At 42.0% G+C, this 21184-nt stretch overlaps 1 long non-coding RNA gene across 1 annotated transcript; it reads left to right on the top strand.

Moving 5' to 3' along the window:
- Positions 1 to 11087: 11087 nt before the first annotated feature.
- Positions 11088 to 20533, top strand: LOC139185737 (uncharacterized). The gene is made up of 2 exons (XR_011569213.1): positions 11088 to 11273; positions 17929 to 20533. It is a non-coding gene; the product is annotated as an uncharacterized lncRNA (long non-coding RNA).
- The last annotated feature ends 651 nt before the right edge of the window (positions 20534 to 21184 follow it).

Raw genomic sequence — 21184 nt, 5'->3', positions numbered from 1 at the left:
GGGTGATAAGACATAAAGTATTTGAAACTCTTAGCACAATGCTTAACATAAGTTCTCAATCATTGATGGTACTTACTATTATTTGTTATTTTTCAAAAAGCTCCGGATCAGCAGTTGCTGCTGAACCTGATGATAAAGTTTCAATAACAGTCTGGTTGAAAGCCATGGTACTTTGTGGATGAATATCAGATGGATGAATCTATTTTTCCACAAGTCCTAGTTTTTCAGTTTTTTATCATTTTTAGCCAACTTTATAGTTTTGCATATTTGAGGTCCACAGCTGGCAAAATTGAATGTTTTGGTTACTATTGGCAGTTCTTAGTGCGCTTAGAATTTCAGAGTCAGGGTAATGCAATGTGTCTTTCTTAGCATCCTGGTCAAAATGCTCACTTTCTCCTGGACATGTCTAGACAGTTTAATGTGATATTTGCATAAAACTCAGAATCTGAAACCACCAACTTTTTTTCTTTTTTTTGGCCTCACCTTGTAGCATAGTTTCCCTAGTTTGACTAGGGCTCAAACCTGTGCCCACTGCAGTGGAATCTCAAAGTCTTAACCACTGGATCACCAGGGAAGTTCCCTGAAACCATTAACTCTTTAAAAAATGTCCTTGTTAGTCATTGCCTGTTTACTAGCTGCCATTTCATTTTAAGAGACCACTTCCAAATGTGTTGAGGATTCACAACGGACTATGGCCCAGTGCATTTCTGCTGTCATTTATTTAATATATCAATAAACATTTACTAAATTCTTCTTAAATGACAGGCACTTTCTGTGTCAGGCATAACAGAGAGCGCAAACATGAATAAGGCGTAATTCCTACTCTGGAGAATCTCACTGTGTGTGTGTGCGTGTGCTCAGTTGTGTCTGACTCTTTGCAGCCCCATGGTCTGAAACTCACCAGGCCCCTCTGTCCATGGGATTTTCCTGACAAGAATGCTGGAGCGGGTTGCCATTTCCTCCTCCAGGGGAGCTTCCTGATAGAGGGAGCCAACCTGCGTCTCCTGCATCTCCTGCGTTGACAGGTGGATTTTTCACCCCTGAGCCACCTGGGAAGCTCCCATCTCACTGTTTAGTTAGGAGAAATGACAGATAAAAAATATTGGTCTCTCTAAGGTCAGGAAAAAGGCAAGGATATCTACTCATCACTTCTATATATCATTGGTCTGGAGATAATAACCAGGTTAATAAGGCAAAAATTAAAAAAAGAGAAATGATAGTATAAATAATAGAGGTGAGTAATTAAAACTCTTTATTTCAGACAAACAAAAACGTCTTTGTATTTCGTCACAGTCTTTGTCTTAGTGTCTAGTTTGTCTGATGCAAATATTGCTACTGAAGATTTCATTTCATTTTTATTTGCATGAAATAATTTTTCCATCTCCTCACTTTCAGTTTCTGTGTGTCTTTAAATCTGAAGTGAGTCTCTTGTAGGCAGCATGTACATGAGTCTTCTTTTTATATCCTTTCAGTCATTCCATGTCTTTGACTGGAGCATTTAGTCCACCTATATTTAATTATTGATAGGTATGCAATATTGCATTCTGTTAATTGTTTTGAGGTTGTTTTATAATTCTTTCCTGTTCCTTTTCTCTTCTTTTGCTCTCTTCCCTTGTGATTTATGACTGTCTTTAGTGTTGTGTTTGGATCCCCTTCTTTGTCCGTGTGTGTCTATTCTCAATGTTTGGGTTGTGGCTACTATAACAATTCCAAAATGGTGCTCAGCAGCACTGGTGTCCTCCTGGTAGAATGAGCTCCCCCAGAATGTCTGCTTCCAGGCTCTGTGTACCCTGGGTCAGTCCCAGTTGCTCCCACCTCTCCTCTCTGGGAGATTCTTCAAGATCAGCAAGCAAGTCTGACCTAGGTTTCTTTCAAATTAATACTTCTGCCCTGAGTCTCAGAGTGTGTGAAATTTTCTGTGCATCCTTTGAGAGTACAGGCTCTGTTTCCCATAGCTCTCTGAGTTTTCCCAAAGCCAGCCCCTTTGGCCTTCAAAGCCAAACATTTTGGGAGCTCATATTCCCAGAGCAGAAGCCCTGGGCTGGGGAGCCCAATGGGAGACTCTGACTCCTCACTCCTTGGGGAGAACCTTTGCAATTGATTATCCTCCCATTTGTGGGTCATACATCAAGGAGTGTGGGTCTTGACTATACCGCATGTCCCCTCACTCCCACCCTCTTGTTATGGTTCCATCCGAGAGTGTTAATAGTGTCGGACACTTGAGGCCAGAGGTCCCCAAGCGGCAGGAAGAAATAAACTGCAAGTGGCAGATGCTTTTTTAAAAATTTCTCTTCTAATCCTGTGTTGTCATGGTGACACCTGGTTCTGCCCGAACTTAACTCCATCTCAAACCTTGAGCTAACCAATGTGTTTTTCTTATGGAAATATTTTCTTAAGCTATGTTAATGAACTATGTATTTGCTTGGAAATCTGCCTTTCTTTAAGATCCATGTCAATTGTTTTATGGCCGGGCATGACTCACCTTGTGCCAATTCAGTTCAGTCGCTCAGTCGTGTCTGACTCTTTGCGACTGCATGGACTGCAGCACACCAGGCCTCCCTGTCCATCACCAACTCCCGAAGCTTACTCAAATTCATGTCCATCGAGTCGGTGATGCCATCCAACTGTCTCATCCTCTGTCGTCCCCTTCTCCTCCCACCTTCAGTCTTTCCCAGCATCAGGATCTCTTCAAATGAGTCGGTTCTTTGCATCACGTGTCCTGTTGGAGCTTCAGCTTCAGCATCAGTCCTTCTCTCAGGGGAGTGTATAATTTCTTTGGTTCTGTCTCGTCACAACAAAAATTTGAAGCGACAGACGTTAAAGCCCTCGGCGTGTCACAAATCTCGGACAGTGTTACAGCTCCATGTTACTGCTCAGTTTTATTTAGAAAATAAAGGAAAATAGATCCTCGAGGTGTGAGGGTATGCTGACCCAAAAGACATGAAAAGAAGAGTGAGAGAGAGAGAGAGAGTGCGTGCACCCAAAAGACATGAAAAGAAGAGTGAGAGAGAGAGAGAGAGTGCGTGCACGCAGGGGAGAGACACCCCCAGCTCTTTGGCTCCTCTTTTTATGTTTTTTCCTCCCCCTGGGCCTGCCCTGTGTAAATTGGGCTAGCCGGGGGTGCTGTTTGCTCTTCCTGAGGTCCTCACTCTGGTTCTCAGACTTTCCTTTGTTCTATTTTCGAGGGCTTTTCCCTTCCGTGTCTTTCAGCCACCGCCATTCTGGACTCCTTTTTCCTATTCTAACTACCTAAAACTTCCAATGAATATTTAGGACTGATTTCCTTTAGGACGGACTGATTGGATCTCCTTGTTGTCCAAGGGACTCTCAGAAGTCTTCTCCAATACCACAGTTCAAAAGCATCAATTCTTTGGCTCTCAAATTTCTTTATAGTCCAACTCTCACATTCATACTTGACTACTGGAAAACTGTAGCCTAGATGGGCCTTTGTTGCAAAGTTATGTCTCTGCTATTTAATAAGCTGTCTAGGTTGGTCATAACTTTCCTTCCAAGGAGCAAACATCTTTTAATTTCATGGCTGCAGTCACCATCTGCAGTGATTTTGGAACCCAAAAACATAAAGTCTGCCACTGTTTCCACTGTTTCTCCATCTATTTGCCATGAAGTGATGAGACTGGATGCCTTGATCTTAGTTTTCTGAATGCTGAGTTTTAAGCCAAGTTTTTCACTCTCCTCTTTCATTTTCATCAAGAGGCTCTTTAGTTCTTCTTCACTTTCTGCCATAAGGGTGGTGTCATCTACATATCTGAGGTTATTGATATTTTTCTCAGCAATCCTGATTCCAGCTTGTGCTACATCCAGCCCGGCATTTCTTATGATGTACTCTTCATATAAGTTAAATCAGCAGGGTGACAATATACAGCCTTGACGTACTCCTTTTCCGATTTGGAACCAGTCTGTTGTTCCATGTCCAGTTCTAACTGTTGCCTCCTGACCTGCATACAGATTTCTCAAGAGGCAGGGCAAATGGTCTGGTATTCCCATCTTTTGAAGAATTTTCCACAGTTTATTGTGATCCACACAGTCAAAGGCTTTGGCATAGTTAATAAAGCAGAAATAGATGTTTTTCTGGAATTCTCTTACTTTTTTGATGATCCAGCAGATGTTGGCAATTTGATCTCTGCTTCCTCTGCCTTAACCCTAAACCTAACACCTTGTGCCAATGCTATCTCAAAATGCATGTTGTGGGTGAGGGGCCTGATGCAACTCTCTCAGTTTTGAGGAGTTTCCTTTCTCTAATTAGCAGCTTGCTAACAAGGCTATGGTTTTTCCAGTGGTCATGTATGGATGCGAGAGTTGGACAGTGAAGAAAGCTGAGTGCCGAAGAATTGATGCTTTTGAACTGTGGTGTTGGAGAAGTCTCTTGAGAGTCCCTTGGACTGCAAGGAGATCCAACCAATCCATTCTGAAAGAGATCAGCCCTGGGATTTCTTTGGAGGGAATGATGCTAAAGCTGAAACTCCAGTACTTTTGGCCACCTCATGCGAAGAGTTGACTCATTGGAAAAGACTCTGATGCTGAGAGGGATTGGGGGCAAGAGGAGAAGGGGACGACAGAGGATGAGATGGCTGGATGGCATCACTGACTCGATGGACGTGAGTCTCAGTGAACTCCGGGAGTTGGTGATGGACAGAGAGGCCTGGTGTGCTGCGATTCATGGGGTCGCAAAGAGTCGGACACGACTGAGTGACTGAACTGAACTGAACTGAACTGAAGGTTCTTAAGGGTTAAAAATAGTAATATAATTAAACCTACTAGAAACAATAAGAAAAATATTTCAATATCCAAGGCAAGTAGGATATGATTCCAGTAAAAGAAGATATGAGGAATGTAAATGCATTTTGTTAAGGTTAAAAGAAAGTGATTTCGTCCAGAATCTGGTTATTTCTAAATGAGAAAGAAGATAGACAAATTTAGATATGGTAGATTGTGGGTAGTTTGTGGAAGAGGTGACCTGAGAAAAGATAGTGGTCAGGACTAGAATTTGGTTTTCTCTGTTAGGAGGACAAAGTTTTCCAGAATATTGATCTGTTTTGATAATGGATTGTGAAAGGTCTTTTTTTTTTTTTTTTAATACATTATAGCAATCTGTTGTCTTTCTGTATTTGCCTTTGAAATATTTTATTGTCACTTTGCTTAAATTAATGACTAAATGTTTTTCCATGGTGAATTATTTGACTAAAGGTTTTAAAAAACCTTTTTGACATTTTGAAAAAATTTCCCATGTTCAAATTATAACTGAAGTCCTTTGGTTTAGAACTAACTTTGAAATATTTTTCTCTCCTAAACTAATCCAGCATGTTGTCATGGGAAGCATTGTCAAAGAAAAAGTAACATTCAGCCTTCTTTATGTTGTTACTTCTTTATGTTGTTAGTAAATATGCAAAATAAGTGTCCCAGAAATTTTTATGTGAAATTCCTGGAAGTCTTATATGTCCTGACATGAAATGTTATCTTTCATCAAAATTGAGTCTACACTAAATAAGGAAATGGCAACCCACTCCAGTATTCTTTCCAGGAGAATCCCATGGACAGAGGAGCCTGACAGGCTACAGTCCATGGGGTCACAAAGACTGAAGTCATGACTGAAGCGACTTTCATTTTCACAGAGACTGAACTTGAGCATCAGGGAAATGCCCAGTTTGCTCACATGTGAAGGCAACAGCAAAAGAATCTGTGAAGATTATGTTGCTGCTAAGTCACTTCAGTCATGTCCGACTCTATGTGACCCCATAGACGGCAGCCCACCAGGCTCCCTTGTCCCTGGGATTCTCCAGGCAAAAACACTGGAGTAGGTTGCCATTTCCTCCTCCAGTGCATGAAAGTGAAAAGTGAAAGTGAAGTCGCTCAGTCGTGTCCGACTCTTAGCGACCCCATGGACTGCAGCCTACCAGGCTCCTCCGTCCATGGGATTTTCCAGGCAAGAGTACTGGAGTGGGGTGCCATTGCCTTCTCCGGAGATTATGTTATGTATAGATAAAGTCCATGCTACTGCAGCGGAAATTAACTTCTCATTGTCAGATTTTGCCATCCTGACATCCTTGTAACATGGCAAATATCTGCTCCTAAATCAGAGGAATTAAGATGAGTGAGGAATAGCTGTAAATTAAATAGTTGGGCCGTGGGAAACTCAAGTTGACTGCTTGGCTCTTCCTGGATTCCTGGCAAACTCCACTTTTCTTTTGATGGGTTAGAGCTTCCCCTTACAGCAAGGCTGATGCCCTCACAATGACAAAGGAACTACTGGAAAATAAATGTTTTCTACTTGGGGTATATCGTCCACAGTCTCCCTGGGCCCATTCTATGAGCCTTAACAAAAACCTTGCAAACTTCTTGAGATGATCACTGACATTATCACCTTCCATCATCAGGCAAGAGTAATAAAACTAAAGGAAAAATTGGGTTTAAGCAAAACAAGAATTAGTTCTATGGGTTGAATGAACTGATAAATAGAATAATGATTTTAGTGACTTTGTGATCTGAAATATTACTGGCTTTTTATCTTTCTTTTTCAGATATAAGGAAACATTTCCCCTAAGCTAATTATGAAAGTGAAAGTCGCTCAGTCGTGTCCAGCTCTTTGCGACCCCATAGACTATACAATCCATGGAATTCTCCAGGCCAGAATACTGGAGTGGGTAGCCTTTCCCTTCTCCAGGGGATCATCCCAACCCAGGGATCAAACCCAGGTCTCCCGCGTTGCAAGTAGATTCTATACGAGCTGAGCCACAAGGGAAGCCCAAGAGTAATGGAGTGGGTAGCCTCTCCCTTCTCCAGCATATCTTCCTGACTCAGGAATCAACCCCAGGTCTCCTGAATTGCAGGCAGATTCTTTACCAACTGAACTACCAGAGAAGCCCAAGCTAATTATGACTTACACCAATTTGGTAAATTAAACCTTTGTAGTCAGAATGAAAACTTTTGTCTTTCCTCTCTACCTGTTTCCACCAGAATGTGGAGTATTCTTAAGTTCATGATAATAGTTACTCACACGAGTTTAATAAGAATTTTTTCTCCTTGTATTGATTGTTGTTGTTTAGTCGCCAGGTCTGACTCTCTGTGAACCCATGGATGGCACCACGTCAGCCTTCCCTGTCATTCACTATCTCCCGGAGTTTGCTCTAACTCATGTCCACTAGTCAGTGATGCCACCCAACTATCTCCTCCTCTGTCACCCTCTTCTCCTCTTGCCCTCAATCTTTCCCAGCATCAGGCTCTTTACCAATGAATCGGTCTTTGTATCAGTGGCCAAAGTATTGGAGCTTCAGCTTCAGCGCCAGTCCTTCCAATGAATATTCAGGGTTGATTTCCTTTAGGATTGACTGGTTGGATCTCCTAGCAGTCCAAGGGACTCTCAAGAGTCTTCTCCAGCACCATAGTTCTAAAGCGTTAGTTTTTCGGCACTCAGCCTTCTTTATGGTCCAATTCTCACATCTGGACATGTCTACTGGAAAAACCATAGCTTTGACCTTTGTTTGTAAAGTGATGTCTCTGCTTTTAGATTTGTCTAGATTTGTCATAGCTTTCTTTCCAAGGAGAAAGCATCTTTTAATTTCATGGCTGCAGTCACCATCTGCAGTGATTTTGGAGTCCAAGAAAATAATACTTGTCATTGTTTACACTTTTTCCCCACCTATTTTCTATGAAGTGATGTGACTGGAGGCCGTGATCTTCATTTTTTGAATGTTAAGTTTTAAGCCAGTTTTTTCACTCTCTTCTTTCACCTTCATCAAGAGGCTCTTTAGCTCCTCTTTGCTTTCTGCCATTAAAGTGGTATTATCTGCATATCTGAAGTTGTTGATATTATATTAATAGCAAGACACAACTGGAAACATTGGCAATATTACTATGGCTTTGATGGAAATGTCATATTTGGGAATATACGTGAAATAAAGTATGCCTTAATTAACAAACGTCTCAAAGAGAATAACGTGTGTATATTATGCCAGCTACTCTCAAATATTAAATGTCATACAGATAACTTTTGGAAAAGCTGCAAAAAAAAAATAAAAAATAAATCCATGCTTTAATACTGTGTTAAGAAAGCTTCCAGTTAACAAAGCTGTCAGTGAGATTGCTTGTGCTCCCTGGAGTTTTATCTTTGCATGTGGCATTAGAACTGATCCACCTTCTCAGAGATGGGCACATAATGTCTTTATGGTAAATAAAATAATTATGGTAAATAAAATAATTAGCCCATCGTCTCTGTAGAAGGCAATAGATGAACCTTCTTTCTCTTTTCATTATGGAGTCAAGAGATCCATTTTAGCAGAATACCAAGATAGCTGGTGGCAAAGTCTTTGGGGAATCTTGATTCTTAGTGCAGGAGTATATGTCCACAGAGAGATGATTAGGAATCTATCAGTCACTTTTGGTCAAAGGACAAAAGGACAAAACTTTTGACAGAGGACAGTGCAAACAGCGTTAGAGCACAACAGACATCTCTTAACCGCTTAGTCCAGGTAGTACTGGATAACAGGGCTGCCTTAGATTTTTTGCTGGATAAACGAGATGTTTGTGCCATTGCTCACATTTCTTGTTGCATTCATATCAACACCTGAGGAAAAGTAGGTTATACATTTAGAAAAAAAATTGCAAAAAAGCTAAAAGATGTATGGGAAACAGATCCTTTAAATAATCTGGTTACAGTCCATCAGTAATAGGCAATTTTCTTCAGCTTGCTTTACAGAGGATTATCATCGTCATAGTATGCGTTATTATTCTTTTCCTAGCTGTCAAGGTACATGTGATATGTACTGCTCTTTGCTCTAAGCTGACTGCTAAAAGCACATGTACAATGTTGGAGCAACAATTTGATATAATTGATAATATATCTTATAAAATGTTTACCCATCATCATATACCTCTGTGTTTACTTTGTTCCATTAATCAATTTAGCCTTCCCTGGTAGCTGGAGGTTAAAGCGTCTGCCTGCAATGCAGGGGACATGGGTTTGATCCCTGGGTTGGGAAGATCCCTTGAAGAAGGGAATGACTACCCACTGCAGTATTCTGACCTGGAGAATTCCATGGACAGAGGATCCTGGAAGGCTACAGTCCATGGAGTTGCAGATACGAATGAGAGACTTTCACTTTCAAAGAGAATAATTGGGGAACTCTTTTCCTATAAAAAATAAAAAGAGAGGAAGTCCTAGCCTTGAGAGACCTGTGGGTAGGGAGCAACCATTCTGGCATCAAGGGACAAAGATTCTGGTCATCACTGCTTTCTTTTCAAAGATTTTGTTTGATCAGAAGAGGGAAATGATGGTGGAAATATTCACATATGGAGGCATGAGGAAGTCATTCTGGCTTATCCATGAATTAACTTAAACTTTATCCTAACTAGGACAGCCTGTTTTGTGACCTATTAAATATATGTTGTACATCTGCTTTAACAATAAAGAAAAAATGGTCTGCATTGACCAGAGTGAAACTGTCCATTTAAAAAATAAATGCCTCCCTTCTAGGACACCAGTTCTGGTGCTCCTTGGGTGATAAGCCTCCTTTCCTGGTACCAGCGCTTTCCTGACTCCCTGTGTGTGTGCTGACCTGTCTTTTTTTGAAACTATGAAGAAATGTACTCTTATCATGGTAGATGTTTTAATTTTTTTCTGACAAGATATAAAACTTCCCCAAACCATGTTTTCTGGAACGGTTTTTCAAAACTATCGGAGAGAATGCCTCCTGAACTGTAGGCCTCAGTTTGGCTCAGATAAAACTCTCTTTTATTATTGTTATTGTTGGGATTATTATTATAGATTGATTACTGATGATTGCTGTCACCAAGACATATCTCCAGGCATTGCCAAAAGGCTCCTGGGATGGGCATCATCTCTTCCTGGGTAAGAACTACTGTTTTATGTTGACCAGTCATCCTCGTTTGCCCTGGACTGAGATACGTCAAGGCTTTAGTGCTAAAATCAAGACATCTGGAGGCAAACTGGGAGGATCAGCCGCCCAACAAGTGGAATTTCATCTCCTGCTTAAGTGGAGGCTGTTGTGAGAGGGGCATTGGTTGATATCGTGGTGGTTGTCCTGCCAGTCTTTGGTTTCTCTAAGTTACTTCTGTACAAGCACGTCTGCTTTTCTCCCTCCTTGTGTCCTTCAAGGGGTATAAGGAAAGTGACCCACCTCAGAGAGGCTAGCGGAGTAGGAGACCAGAGAGAATGCTGGTGTGTATGTGCGTGTGTCAGAGACAGAGACAGAGAGCTGTGAGGGGCATTGGGGGGCTGGACTTTAGAGCCCATTGGTGGTGTCAGGTAGGTGATATGCATGTGTGTTTATACAGGAGTTGATGGAAACTGGATGGGGAAGGTTTTCAGCTCTGTATTAATTTGGCCTATACTATAAGATAGGCATATTTTATTTGGTGCAGTACTTTAAAATATGTTTATGAGTTATTCTGACAGTTTAATCTATGGTGTTTCACAGAGAGAAACAAAAGGGAAATCTCATAAATGGTTTATTATAAGGATTATTTTTATTGTGCTGTTGAGAATACATTTGCAACAGAAAAAAAAAGTTCGGTTGTTTGCCAATTTACAAAGCACTTCCCAAATACATCATCTATCCCTCAGCCTTTTGCTCTTGATGTCATTCATTTGCCCATTTACAGATGAAAATCAATGAGTTCTGAAAGTGAGAAGAGACCTGCTGGAGTCAAATGCCAGAGTTTGCATCTGAAGCACTGGACTCTGCCTCTGGTGACTCCAGACTCCTCCAGCTCTGGGAGAGTGAGCCCTCTGTTACGTGCTGAGTCTGGGCCTCTATAACTGAATGACGAGATGGCAAGTGTGGACTTGCAGGATGCGACTCATCTCTATTGCCGACTGTGACCATGACCATGGCCCCTCTCCCTTCTCTGTCTTCAAGTAGGGGGATGAAGCAGTTGCCATGTGGGTGAGGCCTAAGACTCTCGGTCGTCTAGCACCAAGGCTGTATCTACCGTGTCTTCCTCTGTGCTCTTGGACACACGTGTTGGGGGTGTGATGAGCTGTGTATGGCTGTTTGGATTTTCGTTGATTATGTAAACTGGTGGCTTGTGCCAAGAACTCTCTGTGTCCCAAAGCTCTGAGCTTGGTCCCTCCCCTGGGCTGACTTCATTTCCTTTTTGGGGGAGGTGTATTTGTCAAGTTGCCGGGCAGTGAGGCAACTGGCAGTGCCTCTCGGGCGTGAGGTACCTGGAGTTCAGGGACCCCCAACCTGTTGACAATGACAGCAGATGAATTGGTTTTCTTTGTGAATGGCAAAAAGGTAAGCAGAAGCTGACTTTTCCTCTGGTTTCCCTGATCCCTGGGAGGAATGTTTGTCCTCTCTATTTTGGGTTCTCACTCACTTGTTCACCTTCTCTCTTTCTCTTCCTTCAAAGCTATTCCTGAATTTGGGGTATCACTGGGGAGAGAAGACTTTCTCGGGTCTAGAACCCAGTCAAGATCTTCATGGGGCAGAGGAGCGATGGGGAGGGAAGAGAGAAGAGGGGTATATGTGAGCACTTCCCTCCTCCAGGCTGCCAGCCTGTAGAGATGCTGGCACCAAGCTCAGAAATGTGGACAGGGTTCTCAGTGAGATTGGAGGTCACCCACCCCACCTCTATTTTGGTGTTTAATCAAATGTACCCTAAGGCTTTTGTTGCTTTCTTTACTGAGAAAAGCAACAGGAATGTGTTTTCTTGTTAATCTCAGGGTATAACGTGTACACAGCTTTGATTCTGAAATTTCATCCATATCATTGTAACAGCTAACTTGCGTGAGGACATATACTGACATCTTGTGGCAAGTCACAATTCTTGTTTCCTGAAGGGCATGGGTTCCCCCACCCCACGCTTGGTTATATGTATAAATATTGCAAACCTCTTATTTTGATAAAAATTGCCCACTTGGATCAACTTCACTGTGTGCATAGGGACCTAGGAAAAGTGGGGATGGAATGGGGCAGAGGAGGGTCTTATGACATGGGTACCAGTCCTTGCAGCACCCGAAGGGTAAGATCTTTGCAAATTTTAAGGCAGTTGGAGAGAGCTGTAAACACATCGCATTGTCTCCCTTGTCCTCCACTTGCCCTCCCTCCTCCTGTGCTGAGGTGCTTGCTTCAGCTCCCTGATTGGGAACGAAGTGGACAGTAAAAGGGTAGCTGTGGTTGCAGATTGAGAATGGCCATGTGGATTTTATGAGCGAGGACCACACCCAGAAGTCAGAGCAGTTTTGTTTCGCAATATTGGCAATTTTAAGTTGAGAAACTAGGCGACTTTGGAGGAAGTTTTCAAGAATTAAAATGCAACTAGTGCTGAAATTGTCGGGTGTGTTTGGGTGACTAGCAGGGGAATGCTGTGAGCTGCTGCAGTGTAAGGGGCTTCCAAGGTGGTCGCATTCACTTTCAATGGTATCAGCGGGTGGCCCTGGGGAAGGAGGTCCCCCTCGCTCTTTCGGGTGCAGAGTGGTTTCCCTGTGTTGACTTGCTTTCAGGGTTGGCCTCTGACAGCAAACCAAGAGGTAAGGCAAAGCTTCCACGTTGGTGGTTGTAAGATTTCTGCAGCCAAGAATTCCAACAATGGTGTCACACGCAGCAGGTACATTGGAGAGATTAAGAAACAGTTGCTGAATAGGTCTTCTTCACATATTACTTACACAGAGGCATCTTCCATGGCATTTTTCTAAGTGATTTTTGTAATGGGTGAGCAGCTGGATTCAGTGACTTAACTCAAAGGTTCGATGATTTATGAAGCCATCAATTCATGTGTGACAGTGCAAGGTTCTTGCTTTAGGGATGGTTGCTGTGATGCACCAAATCTAGAAAGCAGCATTTCAAGGTCAGTCTGGTTTGTTGAAAATTGTTTCCCTGTGTATTTTGTTTTCACCTTAGGAAAGCAATTTAAAAAATTTTAGATGGTCTTATGGCATCAAACCCTATCATCTCTTGAAACTTCGACCACCTCCAGTCTCTGTGATGAATATTGGCACATTTAATTTTGTAAACACGGACTTTTGAGAATCTACTGGAAAGGTGGTGAGGCAAGGCGAGGAGAGAGGAGGTGGAAACAGTGCTGTAAACCTGGACCAACCAAGGAATTCCCAGTCAATAGAGGCGGCTGTTTCTTCGAAATTCTATTCTCAAGGTGGTCTAGATCTCTCTTTACCAGACACTGTGCAAGGAGGTTACCAAAGAAGCTGATGGAACCTGCTGACTCACTCTTAAATGTGCACTTCCTCCTCTTACTGTTTCAGACCACTGTCTAGGACTCTTGTCTTCACTCGCTGTGATCCTGGAGAGGGTGTAAGATACAAATGATCAAATACCTCCAGAGCCTTCTGTGGTGGTGACAGGCCTTGGTGACTATGGCTTCCACTTCCTCTGATTTGAAGTCAGAGTCAAAGGGAAAGAGTTGCCCAGTATTTTGGTATCACTGTAGTGACCATGCTTTTGGCTGGAATCCTTTTTTTTTTAATGTATTTTTAATAGGAGGATAATTGCTTTACAATGTTGTGTTGGTTTCTGCTGTATGACAACGTGAATCAGCTATAAGTGTGCATATATCCCCTCCTTCTTGAGCCTCTCTCCCAACCGCCATCCCACCCCTCTAGGTCGTTACAGTGCACTGAGCTGAGCTCCCTGTGCTATACATCTGCTTCCCACCAGCTATCTACCCACACATGGTAGTGCAGACATGTCAGTGTTGCTGTCTCAATTTGTCCCGCCCTCTGCTTCCTCCACTGTGTCCACACGTCCATTCTCTATATCTGCCTCTCTGCAGTCCATTCTCTATGTCTGCATCTCTGCTCCTGGCGGTGGGTCGGTCGGGGTGAGGTGAGGGCACTGGATTCTTGTTATTCAAACAATCCCTCTCTGGTTAGTGAAGATGTTGACCCCTGGAGAAGTCTAGAAAATTCTGCATGGAGGGTACAGCTGAAAGTGTCCAGGAGTGACGCCCACGAGAAGCAGCAGTCAGTGATAAGTCAACACTCAGTCACCTACCCACCTACTCCCCTTGTTATCAACATTTACAAGCTCCTCCCAGGCCTGAGCCTATGGGACACACAGGCATGAGAGGAATACAGTCTCCAAGACCGGGCATTTACCATTTGGGAGCTAATGAACAGGTTGGCAGAGTAGACTGTGATCAGGTAAATTACCATATTCCAAAATGTATTTCAAAGACAAGAATCCCCACAAGATGCTCTTCTTAGATATTCTTAGACCATTTTGTTGGCACATAGTAGGTGCCCAATTAATGTGGAAAGGATGAATGGATGGATATCAAAACCCTGAGAAATCCTCTACTAAAGAAATTTATTTTTCAAACTTTGAACTTTAAAAGTTAAACTTTAAAAAAAAGTTAAACTTAGAAGGAAGTTGCAAGAATACAAAGAAATCTTGCTAAATGAATGCCAACAAAATGATATATAGGTACCTAGATATATAGATCTATAAGTACATAATTTTATATATTTAAATATGTAATTAATTGGGATGAACAGATAAAGTATAAAATTTTCTTTATGAACCACTGAAGATAAATTTCATATATCATACTTCTTTCTCCTTTAAACTAAGAATAAGGGTATTCTTACATAACCACAATCTATTTATAAAAATCAGAAATCTAGTGTTACTATATCATTATTATCTAATCTATAGACTTTATGCAGCATGACTCCAATTTTCCTAAAAATGTAATTTATAGCTTTCTCTCCACAACCCGGGACCCAGGATCATGCCTTGCACTTAGTTCTCAAGTCTGTTTTTGTTGTTGTTATTGTTCAGTCACTAACTCATCTCTGACTCTTTGTGACCTTATGGACTGCAGCATGCCAGGCTCCTCTGTTCACCACTATGTCCCAGAGTTTGCTCAAGTTCATGTCCATTGAGTTGATGATGCCATCCAACCACTGTCTCATCTTATGTTGCCCCCTTCTCCTCATGCCCTCAATCTTTCCCAGCATCAGGGTCTTTTCCAATGGGTTGGCACTTTGTATCAGGTGGCCAAAGTATTGGAGCTTCAGCTTCAGCATCAGTCCTGCCAATAACTATTCAGGGTTGGTTTTTTTAGACTTGACTGGTTTGATCTCACTGCAGTCCAAGGGACTCTCAAGAGTCTTCTCCAACACCACAGCTCAAAAGCATCAATTCTTTGGCACTCAGCCTCCTTTATGGTACCACTCTCACATTTATACATGACTACTGGAAAAACCATACCTTTGACTGTACAAACCTTTGTTGGCAAAGTGACGTCTCTGCTTTTTAATACTCTGTCTAGGTTTACCATAGCTTTTCTTCCAAGGAGCAAACGTCTTTTAATTTCATGGCTGCAGTCACCATCTGCAATGATTTTGGAACCCAAAAACATAAAGTCTGCCACTGTTTCCACTGTTTCTCCATCTATTTGCCATGAAGTGATGAGACTGGATGCCTTGATCTTAGTTTTCTGAATGCTGAGTTTTAAGCCAAGTTTTTCACTCTCCTCTTTCATTTTCCTCAAGAGGCTCTTTAGTTCTTCTTCACTTTCTGCCATAAGGGTGGCGTCATTGGCATATCTGAGGTTATTGGTATTTTTCTCAGCAATCCTGATTCCAGCCTGTGCTACATCTAGCCTGGCATTTCTTATGATGTACTCTACATATAAGTTAAATCAGCAGGGTGACAATATACAGCCTTGATGTACTCCTTTTCTGATTTGGAACCAGTCTGTTGTTCCATGTCCAGTTCTAACTGTTGCCTCCTGACCTGCATACAGATTTCTCAAGAGGCAGGTCAGGTGGTCTGGTATTCCCATCTTTTGAAGAATTTTCCACAGTTTATTGTGATCCACACAGTCAAAGGCTTTGGCATAGTCAATAAAGCAGAAATAGATGTTTTTCTGGAATTCTCTTGCTTTTTTGATGATCCAGAAGATGTTGGTAATATGATCTCTGGTTCCTCTGCCGTAACCCTAACCCTAACACCTTGTGCCAATGCTATCTCAAAATGCATGTTGTGATGAGGGGCCTGATGCAACTCTCTCAGTTTTGAGGAGTTTCCTTTCTTGCCAGAGTCCAGCTCTAGCAGCCAGGGATTCAACCTGAAGGGGTGAGCGGTATTGGTGAGAAACTGAGGCAGCCTCTCATTTTTCTTGGACTGCCTGTTTATTTCAAGCTTATGATTCTCTTTTATACTTTTACAAAAGCATTAGGTCAGAGGTTTGATATTTTTAGTTCCCATTGACCCAGATTTATTTTTCTCCAAAAATCATTGTTGCCCCTCAACAGGAGTTCCTTCCTCAGCGATTCTCTTATCTACTTTTTCACATGTGTCCTTGTGAATACACTGTAACTCATGCTAATGTCTGGGCTGCAGACCACATTCCTCAGTTTATTTCTTGTCTTTCTAAGTTCTGTTTGCCCCTAGTATCCAAAGCTCACTATTTCTTAGAAGGGGCTTCTAGCTAATAATATCTCTAAAGTCCCTAATTTCTATAAGCTATAGTAGAATATGCTAACATTACAGCAATCCTTAACTCTTTAGCTTCTAACTATTTTAATTATTCCTAAGCCCTAAATTCAGCAAACTCCTTTGCCATAAGCACTTTTCTCACCAATAGGCTTCAGATAGCAATCCCTCCCATGGCCTCAAGCTGCAGTCTGCATGCTCATCCTGGAACAGTCTTTTGTAAAAGTCCTTGAACAAATGTCAATGATTAACTTTATGAATTATTCTTTGAGCACAGCTGCAGAAGGTTTATGCCTTCTCATACTTCTCTCAAAAACAATAAGCACCTTAATATTCTCTTCAGTCAACTCAGCCGAGGAAAGGAAAAAACAAGTCAGAATCCCAAAGCCTAACTCCTTCATTCCGGGTCTGTGCCTGCGGAACAAAGGGAGGGGGTTAGGGCCGTGCCTCCATTTTGTCAGTAATGCCTAACGTGGCTCCTGACATCTCCCACTTTTTTATTTTTTAGAACATAGGTATGAAACTCAGTAGATAGAGCAGAAACATTTCGGCTGAGTATTCTGAAAAGGCACGGGGCTATTACACAAATCAGAACTAACAGGCATAAGCACATGGCCTCATTAATCATTATTGTAGAAAAGGATCCATGGGAAGGATACCCCTCCAGATTTTCAAAGAGGGAATTAGAAAGCCATTGTGAGGAAAAGTCAGACTCTGCCTGCTTCATATCCTGAATATCCTGATGTAATTTAGAGATATCAATACTAAAATCTGAATGATTCCAGATGGCTAAAATATGATTCTTAATGCATTCCCAAGAATGCATGGACTCATTCACTTGTAGAGGGGTAAGGCACATCCATTTTAAATTCAGCATGGCACCTTAAAGATAATATAATTTTTAAGTTTGTAATTTCTTGCCCCATAAGCAGAACTGCTACTTCTAAAGCATTGACCCTATTTTCTATTTTCTTATCTATAATTTCCTGCGTAGTAAGAGCTATGGAGACATTTTTGGACAGCTGATCGACAAACGAGGCCGTATGCACTTCTTTTGACAGGGCAACAGTAGAAACCATGACTGATGCAATTATGGCAATCAAGGCAGTTATTCCCACAACCAGAGCTGCAATGAATCCCTAAGGTCGAGAAATTAAGCCATTAAGTTCATGTAAAACTTTCAATGCATAATCATCCAACCATTGTCCCTCTAATTTTACAGGAACCATCAAATATGGTGATTGCTTTATGATCATCTCAGCCTTATAATTATTATAATCATTCCCATCAACACAATTTGATATAAAACAATTCACACATATAACATTGTAAACAGTTTCTCCTTCAGAAACTTCCAAATCACTCTGATTTCTGGCCAACAAAAAGACATAGGGAGAATGTACGCAGGCCCGTACAATGTATCTTTGTTCTTTTAAAGGTCTGTGTAAAATCACAGGTGCCATAGCAACCAATGTTTTCCATAACTCAGGCCGCATGGGACCTGTTCCATCGAAGCTCACTAAAGGAGGAACCCATCCATTAGCATGTCACCTGCTGCTGCTGCTGCTGCTGCGTTGCTTCAGTCGTGTCCGACTCAGTGCGACCCCAGAGACGGCAGCCCACCAGGCTTCCCTGTCCCTGTGCTTCTCCAGGCAAGAACACTGGAGTGGGTTGCCATTTCCTTCTCCAATGCATGAAAGTGAAAAGTGAAAGTGAAGGCGTTCAGTGGTGTCCGACTCTAGCGACCCCATGGACTGTAGCCCACCAGGCTCCTCCATCTATGGGGTTTTCCAGGCAAAAGTACTGGAGTGGGATGCCATTGACTAAAGGCATAGGGAGAAATGAATTATTCCATGTGGACCTATAAGGTTCTACATAAATCAAACCCCATCATTGATTTGAAAGATAGGGGCACCCCCATTTGATCAGAAAATGCCTGGTGGCAACAATGGGAATAGGTGACCTTAGGGCATACAAGCAATTTCTCCAATGAGGAAAGCCTGAAGTCCTGCCTATGCTTTCCCAGACTTGCAGTCCTTGTTCATCAGAGTCTGGAGTGGGGAGTGCACAGCTCGGATAGTCCTTTAAATGAGGGGCTGCCTTTTTTAAGGCATCAAATAGTCTTTCTTGTGCCCCCAGCATCAGCAGCTGTAAAGACCAAAAGTCTCTCTTGCCATCGCTTCTTGGGGAATCAGTAAGCATGCCTTTCAAGGAAGTGCTAACACATCCATTCAAAACTGGAGAGCTGCTCCTTATAAAGAGGAAGGTATGGCAAAGCAAATAGATGGATAAATGGACACGCCTGAAAAATTAAAGGGAGTGCTGACCACTGTTTTAACATTATCAGGATAGATAGAAGCCCCACCCAAAAGAAGAGTGTCATTAACAAAAATACGAATGGGCTCATTCATCCAATCAACAGACTGGAAAGAAGGTGGATTAGGCAAATAGGCCCAATGAACCTTTTCTGCGCTAGAAGGCCTTGGCTGACAAGCCAACACAGCAAGCATAGCCACAAACATTACTATAGGAGTGGCCTCATGTCTCCCCCTTTTTATTAATTCTTCAGCCTGCTGAGTGAGACGTTTCAGCTGGCCCCAAGTTGGTACCGTGTTGGAGGTGGTTGCTTGAGTATGATAACAGCGACAAGGTGGAGCAGAATACCTTTGAAGTCGATCAGCATGTCTCTCCTGAAGCGCCAGGTGCCTGAAGTGATGTACTAGTGGTGAAGCCTCAGGTGAAGAGTCACTCGCCCTGTGGCTTTTCCCTGGCTCCTTCAGGCCTGGACTCAACGAGCTTTTGGTCTTCCCGTGTTTTTTCAGTCCCGGACTCCAGGGCCCCAGGGATCTCAGTGACCTCAGGGGTCTTTGTGATCCTGGAGGTCTCATGGGGCTGGACAGTCTGTCAGGAATCCGGACAGGAGAAGTGGAATCCTGTAGAAACACACAAGCACACCCTCTCCCACAAGTTAGCAACACATCTGGCCCTTTTCACTCTCTGGTAAGGAGGTCTTTTCACTTGACCAGGGGCTGAGTCATAGCCCCTTCAGGAATCCAGTGTCTCATCATTGTAGTCTGCCTCTGTGTGTCTACATTTAAATGATTAATTACAAAGCATGGTGTAAAACATGATGTGTAGAGGAATATTTAAATTCTCCCTGCTTTAATTCAGCTATCTGATTTTTTAAAGTTTGGTGCGCCCTTTCCACTATGGCTTGACCTTGGGGATTATAAGGTATTCCTGTTGAATGTACTCTGGAAAATTGTTGACAAAATCTCTTAAAAGCAGCAGAAGTATAAGGCGGGGCGTTATCTGTTTTCATTTGTTCAGGGAGTCCTATTTGGGAAAAACATTGAAACAAGTGCTGAATTACATCTCTTGCTGCTTCACCTGATCTAGCAGAGGCTATAATAACATGAGAAAAGGTATCCACAGTAACATGCACAAAGGACAGTTTTCCAAAGGCCGGGATATGAGTTACGTCCATTTGCCAGAGAGCATTAGGCCTAAGGCCTCGAGGATTTACTCCTAATGGTGGAGATGGATTAAATGTTGGGCAGTTTGAACATAACTATTTGTCTAGCTGTTTCCCTAGGGATATGAAATTCATACCTTAAACCAGCTGCATTTTGATGGTGAATTTTGTGAGAATTTTTGGCCTTGTCAATCTTTTTATGTAAGTTTAAAGCAATTACTTTAGTTAATGCATCTGCCAAAGCATTTCCTTCATGCAAAGGGCCGGGCAAGCTGGAATGGGCTCTAATATGTCCCACAAAATATTTCTTATCTCTATGCTTAATCTCTTTCTGTAAATCAGATAACAAGGAGAAGACAGTAGTTTTATTTTCTGGAATATTAGCGGTCTCTATATGAGGAAACAACCCTACAATATATTGGGAGTCAGTCAAAAGATTGAAGATGTGGTCTCTTAAATGTTGAAAAGCCCAAATAACTGCTGTAACTCAGCCCTCTGGGCAGATGTCTCTTCAGTTACCTGAACATGGGATTTTCTATCAGTAATTGTGACTGCTTTACTGTTAGAGGAACCATCTGTGAAAACTAATTGCCCCTTCCAAAGGTTGAATAGAAAATTTCTTCGGAAAAATCACTGGATGAGTTTTCAAAAAATGCAAAAGGGGGCTTAAGGGCAAATGAAACAAAATTTGACCCCAGGAATCTATCAGGACAACTTGCCAATCATCACTATTTTGTAAAAGAAATTGCAATTGATCCTTATTGAATGGAATCACTATATTTGCTACTTCTTTTCCAAAAAGTTCCACACTTCTTTTTCTACGTTTTATAATTAATTGTGCCACCAAGCTGGGATAAGATAAAACTATTTTTCTTGGGGTCACTGGTAGATGGAGCCATTCCAATGGAGTTTCTTGCCACAAGCATCCTGTAGGCGTATGCTCCGTGGTGAGAATAATTAAATCCCATCCTCTGGTAATATTAACCCTAATTAACTGATCATTTAAAGCCTCATCCACTTTAACAAGAGCCAAGTCTGCCTCACTAGTCAATTCTCTCTTAGAACTGGGATTAGGATCACCTTTTAAGCAATCAAACAAAGGCTTCAAATCTGCACTAGTCAGTTTTAAATGTGGGCGTATCCAATTAATATCTCCTAATAATTTTTGGAAATCATTTAAAGTTAGTAAACGATCTCTCTGCAGCTGCAAAGGGGCTGCAGTATGGGTATTTAACACCTTCCCTAAATAAGAAAAAGGAGGATTTACTTG

Source organism: Bos indicus, chromosome 11, assembly GCF_029378745.1.
Source record: "Bos indicus isolate NIAB-ARS_2022 breed Sahiwal x Tharparkar chromosome 11, NIAB-ARS_B.indTharparkar_mat_pri_1.0, whole genome shotgun sequence".
Classification (NCBI taxonomy): domain Eukaryota; kingdom Metazoa; phylum Chordata; class Mammalia; order Artiodactyla; family Bovidae; genus Bos; species Bos indicus.
The sequence above is the reverse complement of the archived record's forward strand: the minus strand, read 5'-3'. Positions and strand labels throughout refer to the sequence as shown.